We start from the raw sequence: 15,033 nt of genomic DNA on the forward strand, positions 1-15,033 counted from the left end.
GCATATATAAGGAAAAGAGTTAATTCTATTAGACTTTTAGTATTACAGAATAGAGGCTATGAACAAATTCTGCATAAAGAATCAAAGATTTGATTGTCTACTAAGGCCAGTGGGGGATGTAATGGCTGAAAAATGACTGCTGGAAATGTATTACTTGCAGGAAAATTACTGCTTGGCTATGTCCACGAGAACATGGCTATGTCCATAGAAACATAGACTGTTACCCATAGGAACATAACATCCTAAACAAGCTTTCTGCTTCTGTAACCCCGCTTATGCACCTGACCTGTGAGCTGACAGGTAATGAATAGAAGAAAGATAGCCCTTTGTGTTTAGACAGAATGAAGAATGGGATTTGGAGCTTAAAAACCCTGCACCTCTACATTTTGGGGCTGCTTAATTTGGGGTGTGTGTACCCCTGGAGTGTTTCCTATAACTCACTGAGTTCTGGTGGTCCGTGTGTCTTTCGGGAGCTGGCGGCTACAACAAAAGGACAAAGTTTTCTTGGACTGTCAGTCTGTTTTTTATAAGTAATCTGCTGAAGGGAACCCAAATTTTGCCACCCTGAAGCTGCCTTTTGGGATATTAACTTTAAGCTGTTTATTAAGAAACAAGCCTCAGAAAGAACCTTTGAGCCTTCCCACCTTTACTGCCCAACAGATTCAGACAGAGAAACCTGCTTCAAGAAGGAAATCTTAAAAAAGTGTGGTAAGTAAGAGGACATCAGGAAGGTGCCTATTAGCTGGACACCTGCTGTGTCCCGCTGTTTCTGAGCAGCCATGAAAGGATTTGCCTGCCCTGTACTTTCCACTCTACCTCAAGTACTTGTAAATCACCCATTCTCGCTTCTGAAATCTAATACCGCTTCCTCTCCTTTCTCCTTTGTCCAAAACTGTTTTATTTACCCAATGTTTTGGGAATTTATTTCAATATATACCTATGTGAATTCCCCCATGTGCATGTATTAAAATTTTGATTTCCTCCTATTAACCTTTGTTCATTTGACTATTAGCACAGCGAGAAGAACTTAGAATGTGGGAGAAAAGTATTAATTTTTGTTATCCCGCACACTGCCCCAAAAAGCAAATTCTGTGTCTTATCAAAATAATTTTCTGGGTTTTATGTTTTTTAAATCTTATTGAGATGGGATATCACTTGTAAAATTCTTAGTCTTTTAGCAGGAAATAAAATGGGACATCTCTTGCAGAGTTAATCTTTATAGTAAACCTAGTTAAATTTTCTTCCCTCCTTTCTTTGGAAAAAAGGCCCTCTCCCTCAAATCCTGATAACTGCCCTGGTGACTCAGATCCTCTGGTTATTGATAAGAGTCATCAGCCCATTGTTAGCAGAAATGGTGTTAAGTCAGACGGGGCCATTAGAGTCTGAGGAGGGAGGGGACTTTAGGCCAAAGATCTTTTTCACTATTTAAGAAATATATTAATCAAACCTGTTTTCCTTTACTCACTTAATAGTCAAATCAATAATAGCAATTAATAGATATATGATTTAAATAATAAGTTTGTATCTTTTTTTCCTTGTCTAGGGACTGAGGTGGCACTTCAGCAGGAAACCCAAGACCCCACCCTGACTGGGGCAGAAAGGGAAGGAGCTCCATGAAACCCCTGTAGGCAGGGACTATGGCCATTCTCAGTAGGAAGTAGATACGGAAGAGGAGACCTCCCATTCTTCAGCATCTATACTAATAATAATAAGGAGGTTCAGGGTTCTTAGAAAAGAGTTAAGCAGGAAAGTTAGTTAAGGGATTTCGGGTCTGCCTGCAAAGACTCTGAGGTCATCCTATCCTAGAAGTGGTCCGCCCCAATCTGCCCACAATTAAGCAAACCAGAAGGCATTTTTTTTTTAACTCAAAGAAACCAGTAGGCAGAGAATTAGGTACCAGTTTAAGCCAGTCACTCACTCGCACCTGCACAATGAAGACCCAACGACCTTCAATTCACCTGAGCCTCATTATACCATCATTATAATACGATGCATATGCCCAGAAGTTCATTAATATCATTATAACAGACTGAATTCTAGGAACAAACATGGGCAAAACAAAAATGATGAATCACTGAGTCCTGTCAATCTTAGTTGTCAATTAAGGAAGTCCATTTTTCTAAGAAAAGTAACCACAGCAAAAAGGGATAAAAACCCCGAAGGCTTTGTTACCAGGCCTTTTGAGCCACACTTGTCTTCCTCAAGCCCACTTTCACTTTTGGAAGTGTACTTTCCTTTCTAATAAAATATTTCTTTTCTTCTGTATTTCAGTGTCTTGCTCAATTCTTTGTTCAAGATATCAAGAACCTGGACAATATGCCAGGAGAGGACCCCACCCTCCAGTAACAGTATCTCTTAAGAAAACTGAATCTTCTCAATAATAAGAGTTCATCTTCTATATCTGTCTTTGAAAGCTTTTTTTGTTACTTTGGTTAAGTAGATAATTAAGTATTATTTCATTTAAAAAACCCCTGTGATCCTTATTTAATCAAGTATTCAAACCTTTTGATAAACTTCCCCCAAATGAAATTCTAATAGAAGTCTTTTTGACTCCAACGTAACTTTGAGACTTCCCAGTGGACCCTGGAAAAATCTCAAAACATTTGTCTCTCCCCTTATAAACAGGGAGATGTTGAAGTAATTAGGCTTATTTTATATGATCAATTACATGGGAAGCATTGTCAAGTATATAAGTGTTCCAGAAATTATGTGAAATTCCTGGAAGACTGCTTATTCTGGCGTAAGATATTTATCATTAAAATTGAGGCACACGCTAAAACGACCAAACCTGAGTACCAAGGAAATGCCCTAGCTGACTTTCCATGCAAAGGCAGCAACAACAAAATATATAATGATTATGGTACCTGTGGATGGAGTCCATCCTGCTTTTGCAAAAATGACCCCTCATTGCCAGACTTTAACTATCCTAATGTCCTCGTAACATGGCAACATCTGCTCCTGAATCAGAGAAGTTAAGATGAGTAAACAATGGCCATAAATTAAATAAATAGGACCATAGGAAACTGAAGACAGCTGTTTGGTTCTTTCCCATTCCCTGGCAAACATCCCACCCTTTTCAGTTTGTTTTGTTTTTTGTTTTGTTTTGTTTTGTTTTGTTTTTATATTCTTTCATTCATCACAGTGCATTTAAAGTTGACTATATTCAATTGCCACTTAGTAAGAGCTATCAATATGTTCTTGTTGCAGTCTGTATGTTTTCCTGATAGGCTGAAGCCTTCCCCAGTCATAAGGCTGATACCCTCACATTGCCAAAGAAACTTGGAAAATATGTTTTCACTCCACACGAGAAGGTCACCATTAGACCAATGTCTATTGGTATATAACCTTTTGTTGATCCCTTCTTGCTTCGTGTTAGTATGACCAGCTACTACTGTAAGACTTTAATGTCTTATTCTCAAGCCAAACAATTCAAGGGATCCTGTTGGTTATAGTCTAGAGCTTAGTGACTGAGAATTCCGGAAGCTTCATCAGAGAAGCATAGCTCTCAAGCCCCATTGAAAGGAACTTTATCAAGTACTCCTGACCACTGATACTGTTGCAAAACTAGAAGGCACTGAACATTGGGTACACATCTCACAGTTGAAGAAGGCTCCATCTTCCGATTCTTCACACTAACTGGAGACCTCCAAATCAAATTGACTGGGAAAAGAAGTAGCTGACATTGATGTAGACTGATTCTGACTGGATCAAGACTTTCTACTTTAGCTGAACATAAAACCCTTTCTTCCCTTCTTTCTTTCCTTTACTCTGGCATTGGCCTAGAAAGATAACACCATCATCCATATCTCCCAAGCCATTGCTAAGTGGGGTGACCTCTGGAATTTGGAATCGTTTTTTATTTCTGACTAGGAGAAAATCCAACTAACCCCTGCTTTGAATGAGCAATCGCACCCTGATAGGATTTATCCTTGTCTGTAGTGGTTATCATTGTTCTCCTTGGGCCTATGAATTCCTAGATGGCTGGCACACAGCTGGGCAGTGACTCTTAGATTATCTGACTGTGCCCCTAACTGTTTTAGCAAGGCTTACTAGGAGGCATTCATGATTCAGGAATCGCTTCCTTTGGCAGAGCCATATTTTTCTGGTTAGCAATAGATACAAATGTGAATATGATCAGAACTCCTCCTTAACTCTTAAAGACATTGCAGATTTCATTGCTAAGGCATTAGTTGTCCAACAAAGATCCTTAGACTCTCTGACCAAAGCTGTTCTTGATTATAGAACAGCCTTAGTTATCTTTAGCTGAGCAAGGAGGTATCTGTGCTATGGCCAACACCACCTGCTATACCTAGAACGATAATTCTGGGGAATTTGAAATTCAGTTACATGAGATCATTAAGTGTGCCATTTGGCTTAAAAGGATGACTCCTTCACTGGAGTCTTTCTTTGACTGCTTGGGGTCTTGGAGACTCTGGAGGCTGTTACTTAGCTCCAGCTAGTTTCTGCCATCTGACAATGCAGGGAATGCTGCCAGATGATCAACTTGTTTGAGAGGCCGAAAATTAGGGTTTTCATGTGAAATCTCCAGATTTCTTAAATGTTAGAAAAACTGAAGTCCAAACAAAACATTTCTGCAAGGTAGATTCAGCCATGGATTACTATTTCTTGATTTTTGTATTAAAACATTTGAGTAAGGGAAAAAATGAGATCAGATTTGTGTTTTAGAAATTTAGAGGAGGATAAAATAGAGAGGGTAGGAGACTGAAAATTATAAATTGAAGTTCAAATGTGGTTTAATTGAGGGTCTTACTGAATTTGTGTTCTTGAGTTATAGTCCTTAGTAAGGCCCAAATAAAACTCTTACTTAAATTTACAGGGATTTAGTTTTCTTTTTGTCAACAGTTCTCATCACAAGAAAAAAATTTATAACTATGTATGGTGATGAATCTTAACAAGACTTATTGTATAGTATATACAAATATTGAATCGTTATGTTATACACTTGAAACTAATGTGATAATATGTCAATTATATCTCAATTTAAAAAGTCACAAAATTATGTACACATTATAAAACAAATCACATTTTATATGAACACATCCAAACAAAATGATACTTATCTAACACATTGAAACATTTACATAGGAAAGGTTGAAGAAAAGAGGTAATGTATAAGTGAAAAAAAAACAAGTAAGACCTTGTCTAGACCAATGATTACAGTGAATTATGAACTGAGCCCAATAAACTTAATCAGCTGTAACTTAATCAGATATTCCCAAAAAAAGTTAAAAAAAAAAAAGTTATAACTCCTTAGCATGTCATATACCAACCTCCATGATGGTCTTTGCTTACCTTACCAAACTCTATTTCCTATTTCCCTTCTGTGGAATGGATTCTGTGCTTGCATTTCCTTTACAAAGACTTTTTCAGACTAGCTGTAGAGCTTCATTTTGAGTTGTCCCTCAAATAAAAATTTCACATTGTTATAATTATTTACATGCAAATGTGTCCTGCAGTACTGTATGAACCCCTTGAAAGTATGGATCAGCATATCCTTAGCACTTGTATCAGGACTGGGTCCAAGGCAAAAGCCTGATAAATTATTTGGGATCAGTGACCATCTTGAACTAGAAGTCTCTCTCTTAAATTTTAGGAGACAGAATAGAATAATGGTTAAATGTATAAACTTTGGAATAACATGGATCCGTTCTTGGATTGGTTCTGTCACTTATTATTTCTCTGTCCTTGGGTAATTACTTAACCTCTCTAAATTTCAGTTTCTTAGCTGTTAATTGAGAGAGAAATGACTGATAACATAACATTACATTCTTATAGAGTTGCTTTGAGGTTTAAATTATATGATAAAAGTAAAGTGTGAGTCCAGTTTCTGCCACATAGGAAGCCCTCGATTAATAGTATTTATGATGGTAAATAATTTATTTGAATATTTTACTTCATGGGAGTAAAGTAAAGCTTCTACTGTTTCATTTGCAAACCACTGCTTGATAGGACAGTATAATCTATTATTTGTAACACCTTTCAATGGCTTAAATATGTTTTCCCTGGTTTATTTGTGTAGGAGATCTTTGCAGGCTAAATTTGGGCTCCTCCTATCTACCTATGGACTGTATGACCAAGACTCCTAGAATACCTGATCCCAAAGACAGACAAAGAGGCAGCTAGTAAAATCTTACTGATGCATAGTTTGCATGCATTTTTCTCATTACTCATTCTCATTTCTCATTAAATGCATACATTTAATTGAGATGTTTATACCATTTACATTTAATGTGATTATTGACATAACTCGATTTAAATCTAATATCTTATTGTTTCTTACTTGTCCCATCTGCCTTTTCCCTCCTATTTTCCTCTTTCTCTGCCTTCTTTTGAAACAACTGAGTATCTTTTATGATCCTGTCTTATTTTTCTTGTTGGCTTATTAACTATAACACTTTGAATTGTTATTTTACTGGTTGTTTTGGGGTGGGTTTATAGTTTAAATATTTAACTTATTGCAGTCAACCTTCAAGCAATATTATATTTGTGTACATTATAAAAACCTTAATACGATATACTTTCATTTCTAATTTCCTTGCCTTTTTACTATCGTCATACATTTTACTTCTACATATGTTATAAACCTCCAATATATATATTTTTTGCTTTAAACAACCCATTATCTTTGAAAGAGATCTTAAAAATGTGAAAAAAAATCTTTTTACTTACATATTTACCATTCTTAGAGCTCTTCATTCCTTTACATAAATATGGGTTTCCATTGGTATGATTTTCCTTCTTCCTGAAAAATTTCCATAACATTTCTTGTGGTTCATATCTGCTGGTGATGAATTCTTTTAGCTTTTCTATTCTCTGGAAAAGTCTTTATTTTACCTTATTTTAATTTATTAAGGCAAAATTCACATAACATAAAATTAACCATTTTAAAGTGAATAATTAAGTATCATTTAGCACTTTCACAATGTTGTACAACTACCACCTCTATATAGTTCCAAGCATTTTCATCACTCCAAAATGAAACCCTGTACGCAGTAAGTGCTTTTTTCCCATTCCTCCCTGACTGGACCAATCTGCATTCCGTCTCTAAGTATATTTTATATAAAGGGAATTATTATAACATGTTGCCTTTTGAAACTGGATTTTTCCTCTTAGCATAATGCTTTTGAAGTTCATTAAGTCATAGCATGAAGTACCAATATTTCATTTCTTTGTCCATTGTATGTATACCCACAATTTGTTTATACATTAATCCATTGATAGGCATTTGGGCAGTTTCCACCTTTTGACTACTGTGGATAGTGCCGTTATGAACATTTGTGTACATGTATTTATTTGTGTCCCTGTTTCAGTTCTTTCATGTCACTTTTATTTTGAAAAGTGTTTTGCTGGACATAAAATTCTAGATTGACAATCATTTGCTTTCAGTACTTTAAAAATGTTGCTACATTCTTTTATGGCTTGCATTGTTTCTGATGAGAAGTTTGCTATCATTTTTATCTTTGTTCCTCTAAGCATAATGTTTCTTTTTTTCCTACTGGCTTTTAAGATTTTCTCTTCATCTCTTATTTTAAACAATTTGATTATGATGTACCTTGCTGTAGGTTTCTTCATGTTTCTTGTGTTTGAGATCTTAGATCTGTGGGCTTACAGTTTTCATCAAATTTAGATATTTTTTATTCATTATTTCTTCAAAAATTTTATATTTCCCTTCCCCACTTCACCTTCCTTTAGGCTCCAAATGCATGTATATTAGGTCTTATGAACATGTCCCACAGCCCACTGATTCTTTTTATAATTCTTTTTATAACTCTTTTAATGTTTTATTTACTTATTTTGTCATTTGTGTCATCCATGGATCTATTTCTATTGTTAGGTTATACTCCTCATTATGCACCATATTTTCCCACATCTTTGCTTGGTCATTTTTAATTTGAATTCCAGATCTTATGCACGTTTCCTTGCTAGATATTTTCGCATTCATGTATATATATTTCGGAGCCTTTCTTCTGGGATATAGTTAACTTACTTGGAACATTTTGGTACTTTCAAGGATGAGAATGCCATTTAAACTTTGTTCGGTAGGACCACAGCAGCCTTTAGTAAGGGCTGGTTTCCCCCTCTACTGAGGCAATATCTTTCCAGGCATTATTCTATCCTACATCCTTTATTTTTTAAAATTTATTTTATGTTAATTTAAAAAAGAAAATCCCCATCTTCCTCCCCCCTCCCACCTCCCTCCTACCATCTGATAACCACTAGTCTATTGTCCATGTTCATGAGTTTCTGTTTGGTTGTCCTGTTTATTTGTTGCTTTTAGGTTTATAACTCATGTGTAAGTGATATCATGTGATTTTCAACTTTTTCTGTCTGGCTTATTTCACTTAGCATGATTATCTCAAGGGCCACCCATGTTGTCCCAAATGGTAATATTTCATCTCTTCTTATGGCTGAGTAATATTCCATTGTACATATGTACCACAGCTTCTTTAGCCAATCATCTATCATAGGACACTTGGGGTGCTTTCATGTTCTGCCCACTGTGAATAGTGCTGCTATGAACATCGGTGTGCGAATATCTTTTTAGATATGAGTTTTCAAGTCTTTGAGGTAAATACTCAGTAGAGGGATTACTGGATCATATAGTAGATTAATTCTAGTATTTTAAGGAACCTCCATACCGTTTTCCATGCAGGCTATACCAATTTGCAGTCCCACCAGCAGTGTAGGAGGATTCCTTTTTCTCCATATTCTTTCCAACATTTGTTATTACTTGTCCTGTTGATTATAGCTATTCTAACAGGTGTGAGATGGTATCTCATTGTAGTTTTAATTTGCATTTCTCTAATAGCTAGCGATGTTGAGCATCTTTTCATATATTTGTTGGCCATTTGTATGTCCTCTATAGGGAAGTGTCTGTTCAGGTCCTTCGACCATTTTCTGATTGGATCATTTGTTTTTTTGTTGTTATTGAGTCATGTAAGTTCTTCATATATTTTGGATATGAGGCCCTTATTGCAGGTATTGCCTGAAAATATATTTTCCCATTAGGATGGTTGTCTCTTTACCTTGTTGACGGTTTCTTTTGCTGAGCAGAAGCTTTTTGGTTTGATGTAGTCCCATTCATTTATTTTAGCTTTTCCTTTCCTTGCCTTTGAGGTCAAATTCATAAAATTCTCTTTAAGTCCAAGGTCCTCGAGTTTCTTTCCTATGTTTTATTCTATGCATTTTATTGTTTCAGATCGTATATTCAGGTCCTTAATCCATTTTGAGGTAATTTTGGTGTGCGGTGATAGGCAGCAGTCTAGTTTCATTCTTTTGCAGGTGGCTTTCCAGTTTTTCCAGCATCGTTTATTGAAGAGGCTTTCCTTGCTCCTTTGTATGTTTTTGGCTTTTTTGTGGAAAATTATTTGCCCATATGAATATGGGTTTACTTCTGGACTCTTAATTCTTTTCCACTGGTCTGTGTGTCTGTTTTTCTGCCAAAACCATGCCGTTTTGATTGCTGTCACTTTGTAGTATAATTTGAAGTTGGGCAGAGTGATGCCTCCAGCCTCGTTCATTTTGTCAAGATGGCTTTGGCAATTCAGGGTATTTTGTGTTTCCATACAAATCTGATGATTTTTTGTTTCGTTTCTTTAAAAAATGCTGATGGGATTTTGATGGGGATCGCATTAAATCTGTATAATGCTTTAGGTAATATGGTCATTTTAACTATGTTGATTCTTCCAATCAAAGAACATAGAATATCTTTCAATTTCTTTGTATCTTCTTTGATTTCTTTTAATAGGCTCTTTAGTTTTCATTATATAGGTCCTTCACAAGTTTTGTTAAATTTATTCCTAAGTATTTTATTCTTTGTGTTGCAATTGTAAAAGAAATTATTTTTTCCACTTCTTTTTCTGATACTTTGTTATGAAAGCATAGGAACTCTATGGATTTTTTAACATTAATTTTGCATACAGAAACTACTTTTTTTGCTTATTGTTTCCGGTCGTGCTCTTGTGGAGTCTTTAGGGTTTTTTATACAGTGAATCATGTCATCTGCAAATAGTGACAGTTTGACTTCTTCATTTCCTATTTGGATGCCTTTTATATCTTTCTCTTGTCTGATTGCACTCACTAGGACCTCCAATGTTATATTGAATTCCAGTGGTGATAGTGGACAGCCTTGTCTTCTTCCTGATCTTAGAGGGAAGGTTTCCAGTTTTTCAAATATGGCCTTTATTATATTAGGTACTTTCCTTCTATACCAATTTTGTTAAGTGTTTTGATCATAAATGGATGCTGTATCTTGTCAAAGGCTTTTTCTGCATCTATTGATATAACCATATGATTTTTATTTGTTAATTTGTTTATGTGGTATATCACGTTAATCAATTAGCATATATTGAACCATCTTTTTGTCCCTGGGATGAAGCCCGCTTGATCGTGGTGTATAATTTTTTAAATATGTTGCTGTATTTGGTTCACTAGTATCTTGTTTAGAATTTTTGCATCTACATTCATGAGAGATATTGGTCTATAGTTTTCCTTTTTTGTGTTATCTTTACCAGGTTTTGGTATCAGAGTAATATTGGCATCATAAAATGAGTTGGGAAGTATTGCCTCCTCTTCGATTTGTTAGAATAGTTTAAGGAAAATAGGTATTAAATCTTCTTTGAATGTTTGGTAGAATTCACTGGTGAAGCCAGCTGGTCCTGGTCTTTTACTTTTTGGTAGGTTTTTGATGACTGTTTCAATTTCCATGCTCCTGATCAGTCTATTTAGATTTTCCAGTTCTTCTTGATTCAATCTAGGAAGATTATATTTCTCTAAGTACTGGCCCATTTCTTCTAGGTTATTAAATTTGGTGTTGTATACTTTTTCATAGTATTCTTGCATGATCCTTTGTATTTTTGCGATGTCAGTCATAATTTCCTCTCTTTCATCCTTGATTTTGTTTATTTGTGTCCTTTCTCTTTTTTCTTTAGTGAGTCTAGCTAAGGGTTTGTCAATTTTATTGACCTTCTTACAGAACCAGCTCTTTGTTGCATTTATTTTTTCTATTTTTTTTCAATTTCATTTATTTCTGCTCTAATTTTGATTATTTCTTTCCTTCTGCTGACTTTAGGCTTCATTTGTTCATCCTTTTCTAGTTTTTTAAGATGAAGCATTAGGTTGTTTATTTGGGCTCATTCTGGTTTTGGGAGATAGGCCTGTAATAATATAAATTTTCCTCTTCTGACCACTTTTGCTGTGTCCCAAAAGTTTTGATATGTTGTACTATCATTATCATTTGTTTTTATATATTTCTCAATCTCTCTTTTTATTTCTTCTCTGATCCAGTTATTCTTCAGTAGTATGTTGTTTAATCTCCATGTATTTGTGGTTCTTCCCGCTTTCTTTTTATAGTTGATCTCTAGTTTCAAAGCATTATGATCAGAGAATATGGTTGGTATGATTTCAATCCTCTCATCTTTGTTGAGGCTATCTCTGTGTCCCAGTACGTGGTCAATCCTTGAGATTGTTCCACATGCACTAGAGAAGAATGTATAAGCAGCCGCTTTGGAATGAAAGGCTCTGTATATGTCAATTATGTCCAGTTGGTCTAATGTGTCATTTAAAGATATTATTTCCTTATGGATTTTCTGTTTGGATGATCTGTCCATATCCAACAGTGGGATATTTAGGTCCCGTACTACAATAGTATTTTGGTTTGTTTCTCCCTTTAGCTCTGTTAGTACTTGCTTTATATACTTTGGGGCTCCCTGATTGGGAGCATAGATTTTAATATGTGTTATATCTTCTTGGTGCATGATTCCCTTTATCATTATGAAGTGTCCCTCAGTATCTTTCTTTACCTTTTTTCTTTTGAGGTCTATTTCGTTTGATATTAGTACCGCTACTCCTGCTTTCCTCTGAAGGCCATTTTCTTGAAATATCATTTTCTACCCTTTCACTTTGAGTCTATATTTGTCTTTGGAGCTGAGATGTTTCTCCTGGAGGCAGCATATGGTTGGATTTTGTTTTTTGATCCTATCTGAGACTCTGTGCCTTTTTATCGGTGAGTTCAGTCTACTTCCATTTAGGGCGATTATTAAAATATGAGGTCTTCTTATAGCCATTTAATCTTTGCTTTCTGGTAACTCAGTGTTTCCATTGCTTCCTTGTCCTCGTGTTTATGTTTTCTTTATTTTGGTTAGTTTTTGTGGGTTTTCTCTCTGGTCCTTCTTGTTTTATGTTATATACTTCAGTTCTGAATCTTTGGCATGTGGTTGCCATTACAAATATGTAAAGGATAGTTTTATATATATATATATATATATATATATATATATATATATATATATATGTATACATACACACACACACACACACACACACATATATATATAGTTATCCATTTTCTTCTATGTGTGCCTTACCTCCATGCCCCTTTGCAAATTTGGATCTTTGAATCCTCCCCTTTTTAGTTATTGTTGTCTTAATTTGTCTCTATGTATGCTGAACATTCATTACTACCTTACTACAGCAAATTTCTTCTTATTTTTCAAGCTTATAATGCCCTGTTCTTAGTAAGGGTTGCACTCCTCTGCTTCTATCAGCCTGCTAGTCACCTTACTTCTAATTATGTATTCATTTATTTATTTTTGGTCATTTTGTTTTATGTGAGCTACCCCTTTCAGTACTTCCTGTATTGCAGGCCTCATAGTGGAGAATCCCCTTAATTTTTGTGTGTCTGGAAAGGTCTTTATTTCTCTTTCATATCTAAAGGAGAGCTTAGCTGGATACTTTATTCTGGGCTGGTAGTTCCTTTCACTTAATAGTTTGAATATTTGATTCCATTCTTTTCTGGCTCATAAGGTTTGTGCTGAGAAGTTCCATAATAATCTAATGGGTTTTCCTTTATAGGTTACCGTCTTCTTTTCCCTGGCTGCCCTGAGAATTCTGTCTTTGTTGATTTTTGATAATTTTAATACAATATGTCTTGGTGAAGGCCTTTTTGGGTTGAGATCATTGTGCATTCTGTTGACTTCTTGAATTCCATGCTCCTGTTCATTCCTTAAATTTAGGTAATTCTCATCAACTATTTATCTGAAAATGCTTTCTGATCTCTGCTCTTTTTCCTCCCCTTCAGGAACACTCATTATTTTAATGTTTCCTAAACATTTTCCTGATGGTATCAGCTAGGTCTGTGTTTCTCTTTCATTATTTTTTATTCTTCAGTTTCTCTCTTCTTCCTTCTGATTTATTTTTAGATTTCCATCTTTGATATCAGTAATCCTTTCCTCCATTTGGTCGACTCTATTTCCCAAGCTTGCTATTTCATTTTTCAACTCTTGCAGTGCGTTCTTCATCTCCAGAAGATCTATTCAGTTCTTTTTAAGCGTTTCATTTTCCTTGCTAAAGAACCTATTCTGCTCATCTAGTTGTTTTCTCAGTTCATGAAATTGTTGCTATGATTTGTTTCAGATCTCACTGAATTTTTTCAGAAGTATCATCCTGAATTCTCTGTCATTTAAGTCACATATTTCTATGTCTATAAACTTATTTTCTGGAGATTATTCTCTTTCTTCCTGAGGTGCCTTATCATCTTGGTTGTTCATGATGTTTAATGGACTATTTCTCCACCTGGGCATTACTGGAAGTGTATTCTGCTTGTTTTCCAGAAAGATTTATTAGATAATGGTCTCTCTAGCCTGTTGCAAAGAAGATGTTTTTCTTTTGGTTTCCAGTAGGTGGCATCTAAGCCTCTTGGATCCTTGCTTTATATAAAGTCTTAATAATGCCTTTTTTCCCCTTATAGATGTTTAATCACCCTCACTACCTTCGGTCTCAGTTCCTGTCAGTATTAGTGACTGTTTAGGTAGTGTTTGCTCAGATTCCCCTGGGGCTCCAGAAGGTTCTGTCTTAGAGGGTATGGGAGGAGAGGCCCTCTGGATTGGGGTTGGGAACTGCAGCTCAGCCTCGGTTTTGCATTCGCGGCTGGTAAAAATCTACTGTTGTTTTTCTACTGTCCCCGTTTTCCTGCTGTCCCTGTTTCTCTGCTTTCTGCCCTGATGACTGGGCACTGCCACTGGCCATATGGAGCTCACGACTCTCTCAGGCAGGGTTACTCAGGGAACTTGCCACACCTTCTCCTTTCCCCCCTCCTCCTACAGGGAGCTCCAACTGCAAGAGGTAGCTTTTTTGTTTCTCCCAGGCCAACATTCTGGGTTCTGATCTGTGGTAGCCTCTATGCATAGATCCCATGCTCAGACATGCTGGGGTGCAGTTTGGGTGTTTTTCGTTGAGGTTTTGATGTTCAGCTTACTGTTATTTCACGGAGAGAGATCTGGGGACATCTCTCACTCCACCATATTTCTGACGTCACCCCTACCCTATGTCCTTTAATTATCAAGTTTTCTCCACTCTGGCTGGTTGGAACACAAAGCATTTCTAGCTCTTTGTAAGGTCCAGGGATTATTTCTTCTTGTCCTTTTAATAACTCCTTTTCAAACTTAAGTGGCTTCCACATAGTTCTGCACTGATGTATACCCAGCTGAACATGCAAGGAAGCCCCTCTACAGACCTCTAGATCCTCCACCCTCTCTCTGCATTCTTTCATTTCCAGTGAACTCTAGCCACCTGTGGCTCCCTAGACCTCCAAATCTACCTCCTAAACTCAGGGAGACTGCCTAGTTCTGCCTGGGTACCAGTCTCTGTGCTGCCACCTCCCCAGAGTAAAACAGAGCAATAGTAGGGCCCATCTCACTTGTTTCCCCCTCAGGAATCACCATTCTGCATCGTCTAATGTCCAATATCTGGAAACTGTTGTTTCATGTATGTTGTCTGTTTTTGTAGTAGTAGTAGTAGTAGTAGTAGCAGTAGTAGTAGTAGTTGTTGCTGTGTGTGTAGATCCAGACGCTATTACTATATCTTGGCCAGAGGAGAAATTCACCCTCTTATATAATTTAATTTGATTCTTTATTATTCTGTAGTTGATAATATTATTACAGATGAACCATCTGTAGCTTGGAGAAATGAAATAAGATTGCTCAGAGCTTTGCGTGGTATATGATTTATGGGCAC

This window comes from Rousettus aegyptiacus, unplaced genomic scaffold (genome assembly GCF_014176215.1).
Source record: "Rousettus aegyptiacus isolate mRouAeg1 unplaced genomic scaffold, mRouAeg1.p scaffold_m13_p_5, whole genome shotgun sequence".
In the NCBI taxonomy this organism is placed as follows: domain Eukaryota; kingdom Metazoa; phylum Chordata; class Mammalia; order Chiroptera; family Pteropodidae; genus Rousettus; species Rousettus aegyptiacus.